The sequence below is a fragment of the Oncorhynchus mykiss genome, chromosome 31 (genome assembly GCF_013265735.2).
Source record: "Oncorhynchus mykiss isolate Arlee chromosome 31, USDA_OmykA_1.1, whole genome shotgun sequence".
Classification (NCBI taxonomy): Eukaryota; Metazoa; Chordata; class Actinopteri; order Salmoniformes; family Salmonidae; genus Oncorhynchus; species Oncorhynchus mykiss.
Genome location: NC_050571.1, coordinates 2,547,925 through 2,552,988, shown reverse-complemented (window position 1 = coordinate 2,552,988; position 5,064 = coordinate 2,547,925). Strand labels below are relative to the sequence as shown.

The 5,064-nt window shown below is 48.5% G+C and overlaps 1 long non-coding RNA gene across 1 annotated transcript; it reads right to left on the bottom strand.

Annotated features, from left to right (window-relative positions):
- Window positions 1-422: 422 nt before the first annotated feature.
- On the bottom strand, window positions 423-1,018 carry LOC118946075. Its single transcript, XR_005041245.1, has 3 exons — window positions 770-1,018; window positions 579-671; window positions 423-504 (listed from the first exon to the last, which is right to left on the bottom strand). It is a non-coding gene; the product is annotated as an uncharacterized LOC118946075 (long non-coding RNA).
- Between the last annotated feature and the right edge of the window lie 4,046 nt (window positions 1,019-5,064).

The following is a 5,064-nucleotide window of genomic DNA, read 5'->3' as shown; positions in this document are numbered from 1 at the left end:
GCTGGACTGACTGGGGGGAGAATCTGTAGCTAGAGAGGGGTGAGGTTGGAGCAAAAGCCTGCACAGCCAGTATCTCTCCAGGAGCTGGGTTGGGTTGGCCATCCCTCTCCAGCACGATGAGAGGACCATGATCTGGACTGGAGGACAGTACTGAGGACTTTTTGAATTCCACAATATCTTCAGGCTGCATATCCAACAATCACACTTGATTCTCTTGTTTAGGAACAGAAAGCAAGACAATCACAACGTTGTTAAATCTCCACTATCTGGATGCCTTGTTGTGTCACCATTCTGTCCAATAGAGGACCTCTCCTCCCTGCTGACTGGAAGACAAGAGGGAGGAGAGGAGAGACAGGAGAGAAGAGTGATTTTTCCCCCCTGTGGGTCCGCTGTCTTGTCTTCTTTCTCTTGCTCCCTCTCCCCCCCCCCCCTCTCTTATTTCCTGATGCAGTTGGGCCAGCTGAGTCCTCCGCAGGCTGCAGACACAACTACATACAGGACCACCTGACGAGAACACACCACATAGTTCAGACTATTACACACACACACGGAGGGGTGAACAGACAGACAGTACCTACCAGTGACACCACCACTACGACGACAGTCAGTTTGAGGTTCTTCATACACATGTCTCTGGCCAGGTTACGGCTGGTGGTCTTAAAACTCACAGACTGGAGGAGAGAGGAAGTTAGTGACGCTCTGAGCCGGGTTATAGGAACAGTAGTAGTAGGATAGTTGAGTAATTGTAGTAGATTAGAATGTGACTCACTGAGCCGACCAGGTTCTCCATTTTATCAATCAGCAACTCCAACATCTCTCCCCTCTGAGCCACCAAGTCTGTAGGAAACACAGAGTAAACACAAGACACTAAAATAAATCCTCAGACCCTAGACACTTCTCCCCTAGCCCCTAATACAGCGGTAGTGGTGGATGTAGGAGTGGAGTCTTATCTCACTGATGTTGCGTACCATGATGCTTTTCAGGTCGTCAACCTCTGATGGAGGAGAGGAATGGTGCTTCTAGAGAGACAGAAAGGGGGAGGGAGAGAGGGGAGAGAGAGAGGGGGGAGAGAGAGAGAAAGGAGAGAGAGAGGGGGGAGAGAGAGAGAAAGGAGAGAGAGAAAGGGGGGAGAGAGAGAGGAGAGATAGATGGGGGGAGAGGGGGAGAGAGAGGGGGAGAGGGGGAGAGAGAGGGGGGGGGGGGGAGAGAAGGGGGAGAAGAGACAGAGAGGAGAGAGAGAGAGGAGGGAGAGAGATGGGGGGAGAGACAGAAAGGAGAGAGAGAGATGGGGGAGAGAGAGAGAGAGAGAGAGAGAGAGAAAGAGGGGGGAGAGAGAGAGGGAGAGAGAAGGGGGAGAGAGAGACAGATAGGATAGAGAGAGAGAGAGAGGAGAAGAGAGAGAGAGAGAGGAGAGAGGGAGAGGGGGGAGAGAGAGAGAGGGGGAGAGAGAAAGACAGAGAGGAGAGAGAGATGGAGATGGAGGAGAGAGAGAGATGGGGGAGAGAGAGAGAAAGAGGAGGAGAGAGGAGACAGGGAGGGAGGGAGAGAGAGAGAGAGAGATGGGGGAGAGAGAGAGAGAGAGGGGGGGAGAGAATCAGAGAGGAGAGAGAGCGATGGGGGGAGAGAGAGAGAGAGAGGGTGGAGAGAGAGAGACAGAGTGGAGAGAGAGAGAGGGGGGGAGAGAGAGAGAGAGAGAGAGAAAGAGGGGAGAGAGAGAGAGAGGAGAGAGGGAGAGAGAGGGGGGAGAGAGATACAGAGAGGATAGAGAGAGAGAGGAGAAGAGAGAGAGAGAGGAGAGATAGAGAGGGGGGAGAGAGAGAGGGGAGAGAGAAAGACAGAGAGGAGAGAGAGATATGGAGGAGAGAGAGAGAAAGAGGAGGAGAGAGAGGAGACAGGGAGGGAGGGAGAGAGAGAGAGAGAGAGAGAGAGAGATGGGGGAGAGAGAGAGAGAGGGGGGGAGAGAATCAGAGAGGAGAGAGAGCGATGGGGGGGGAGAGAGAGAGGGGGGGGAGAGACAGAGAGGAGAGAGGGGGGGAGAGAGAGAGACAGAGTGGAGAGAGAGAGAGAGAGGGGGGGAGAGAGAGAGAGAGGGGGGAGAGAGAGACAGAGAGGAGAGGGGGGGGGGAGAGAGAGAGAGACAGAGAGGAAAGAGAGAGAGGGGGTGGGAGAGAGAGAGAGACACACACACAGAAGGAGAGAGAGAGAGTATCAGTGGTATGGTGTTCATGTGACTAAAGGTAAACACAGTTGGTCCTCACTAACACACAGACAGTCCTCACTAAAACACACATTCCTCACTAAAACACAGACAGTCCTCACTAAAACACAGACAGTCCTCACTAAAACACAAATGGAGTGTATGTGTTTTCAGTGGTGTTGTCATGTGCTCAGAGTTCCCCCAGAGGCAGAGTTGTCATGTTCCCCTTACATGCCTTACACGCCTTACTCAACCTCATTTCAGTCCAGTCTTTTATCCACTAACCCTTCCTCCAGCTTCCCCACAGCCATAATCCTTTCAGCCCCGTCGATGTAAGACCCCTGCTCTGGCCCCTTTAAGCTGGAGAATGTGTGTTCCTAATCGTCCCTGCCATTAGTGATGAGTCTTTTCAGTGAGCTCATTTGGCTCCTAAACGGCTCTTTGTTCAGTAGTGCTTAAAATGTACCTAAAACCATGTCAAATTAGCTCATCTCTAATGTAAAGCCTACAAAATACCTGGGATTGTGTCAGATGACTTAAATTTTTAACAGACCAAATGTTTAGATGAGAGAGTGAAATAAGCAGGAAGAAGAAACCAGAAAGTTTGTTGTGGTGACACAGCACTTTAGTGTTTTATAAGTTTTAAAAACACTTAGCTACACGATATATATGTCTAAGGCACTTACACATTTATAACCTTTTTTTTAAGTGTTTGACAGTGCATTCGGGAAGAATTTAAACCCCTTGACTTTTTCCACATTTTGTTACGTTACAGACTTATTCCACTCAGCCATTGCCTGTCACCAAGGGAGTACCACAAGGTTAAATCCTAGGCCCCACGCTCTTCTCAAATTTTCATCATCAACATATCTCAGGCAGTAGGAAACTCTCTCATCCATTTATATGCAGATGATACAGTCTTATACTCAGCTGGCCCCTCCCCGGATGTTGTGTTAAATGTTCTAAAACAAAGCTTTCTTAGTGTTCAACAAGCTTTCTCTACCCTTAACCTTGTTCTGAACACCTCCAAAACAAAGGTCAAGTGGTTTGGTAAGAGGAATGCCCCTCTCCCCATCAGTGTGACTACTACCTCTGAGGGTTTAGGGCTTGAGGTAGTCACCTCATACAAGTACTTGGGAGTATGGCTAGACGGTGCACTGTCCTTCTCTCAGCACATATCAAATCTGCAGACTTAAGTTAAATCTAGACTTGGTTTCCTCCATCGTAATCGCTCCTCTTTCACCCCAGCTGCCAAATAAACCGATTCAGATGACCATCCTACCCATGCTAGATTATGGAGACATAATTTATAGATCGGCAAGTAAGGGTGCTCTCGGGCGGCTAGATGTTCTTTACCATCCAGCAATCAGATTTGCCACCAATTCTCCTTATAGGACACATCACTGCAGAGGAGTATAGAGTGTAAACTGGTCATCTCTGTATACCCATCTCTAGACCCACTGGTTGATGCTTATTTATAAAACCCTCTTAGGCCTCACTCTCCCCTATCTGAGATATCTACTACCAGCCCTCATCCTCCACATACAACACCCGTTCTGACAGTCACATTCTGGTAATGGTCCCCAAAGCACACACATCCTGGGTCGCTCCTCTTTTCAGTTCACTGCAGCTAGCGACTGGAACGAGTTGCAACAAACACTCAAACTGGACAGTTTGAGCTCAATATCTTCATTCAAAGACTCAATCATGGACACTCTTACTGACAGAGGTGGCTGCTTAACATGATGTATTGTAGCTAGCTTTCTTGACCTTTGTGCTGTTGTCTGGCCCAATAATGTTTGTACCATGTTTTTGTGCTGCTACAATGTTGTGCTGCTACCATGTTGTGCTGCTACCATGTTGTGCTGCTACCACGTTGTGCTGCTGCTATGCTGTTGTCTTAGGTCTCTCTTTATGTAGTGTTATTTGGTCTCTCTTGTCGTGATGTGTGTTTTGTCCTATATTTTATTGATTGGTGGAGTGCTGCAGAGATGGTTGTCCTTCTAGAAGGTTCTCCCATCTCTACAGAGGAACTCTAGAGCTCTGTCAGAGTGCCCATCGGGATCTTGGCCACCTCCCTGACCAAGGCCCTTCACCCCCGATTGCTCAGTTTGGCCGGGCGGCCAGCTCTAGGAAGAGTGTTGGTGGTTCCAAACTTCTTCCATTTAAGAATGATGGAGGCCACTGTTCTTGGGTACCTTCAATGTTGTGCCTTTCCAAATCATGTCCAATCAATTTAAATTTACCACAGGTGGACTCCAATCAAGTTGTAGAAACAGGATGCACCTGAGCTCAATTTGGAGTCTCATAGCAAAGGGTTTGAATACTTATGTAAATAAGGTATTTCTGGGGGGGGGGGTTAAACCTGTTTCGATTTGTCATTATGGGGTATTGTGATGTCTTTATGGGGTATTGTGTGTAGATGAGGATTTGTATTTATTTAATCCATTTCAGAATAAGGCTGTAATGTAACAAAATGTGGAAAAGAGGGAGGCAGGGAAGGGGGCAGGGAGGGAAAGGGGCAGGCAGGGTGGTGCAGCAGTCAGCCGAGTCACTTGAGTGAGAGGAGAGCAGCGTTATCAATGTGACTTGTGTTAATTGAGCCTTGCGGGCGGGTTTTTGATTGATCATTATTCTGGAAATTTCAGCTAAACCTGGCAACCCTGTCTCACAGCCTGTTCTGACCACTCACTACCATACCAAGATATTACAGGATTGGTTCTCATCATCGGAGTAGCCAGAGTGGAGGATAACTAACTCACTATCTGATCAGGGAGTGTGTGTGTGTGTGTCTCACCATCTGAGCCATCAGAGTGGAGGAGAACTAACTCACCATCTGATCAGTGAGTGTGTGTGTGTCTGTGTCT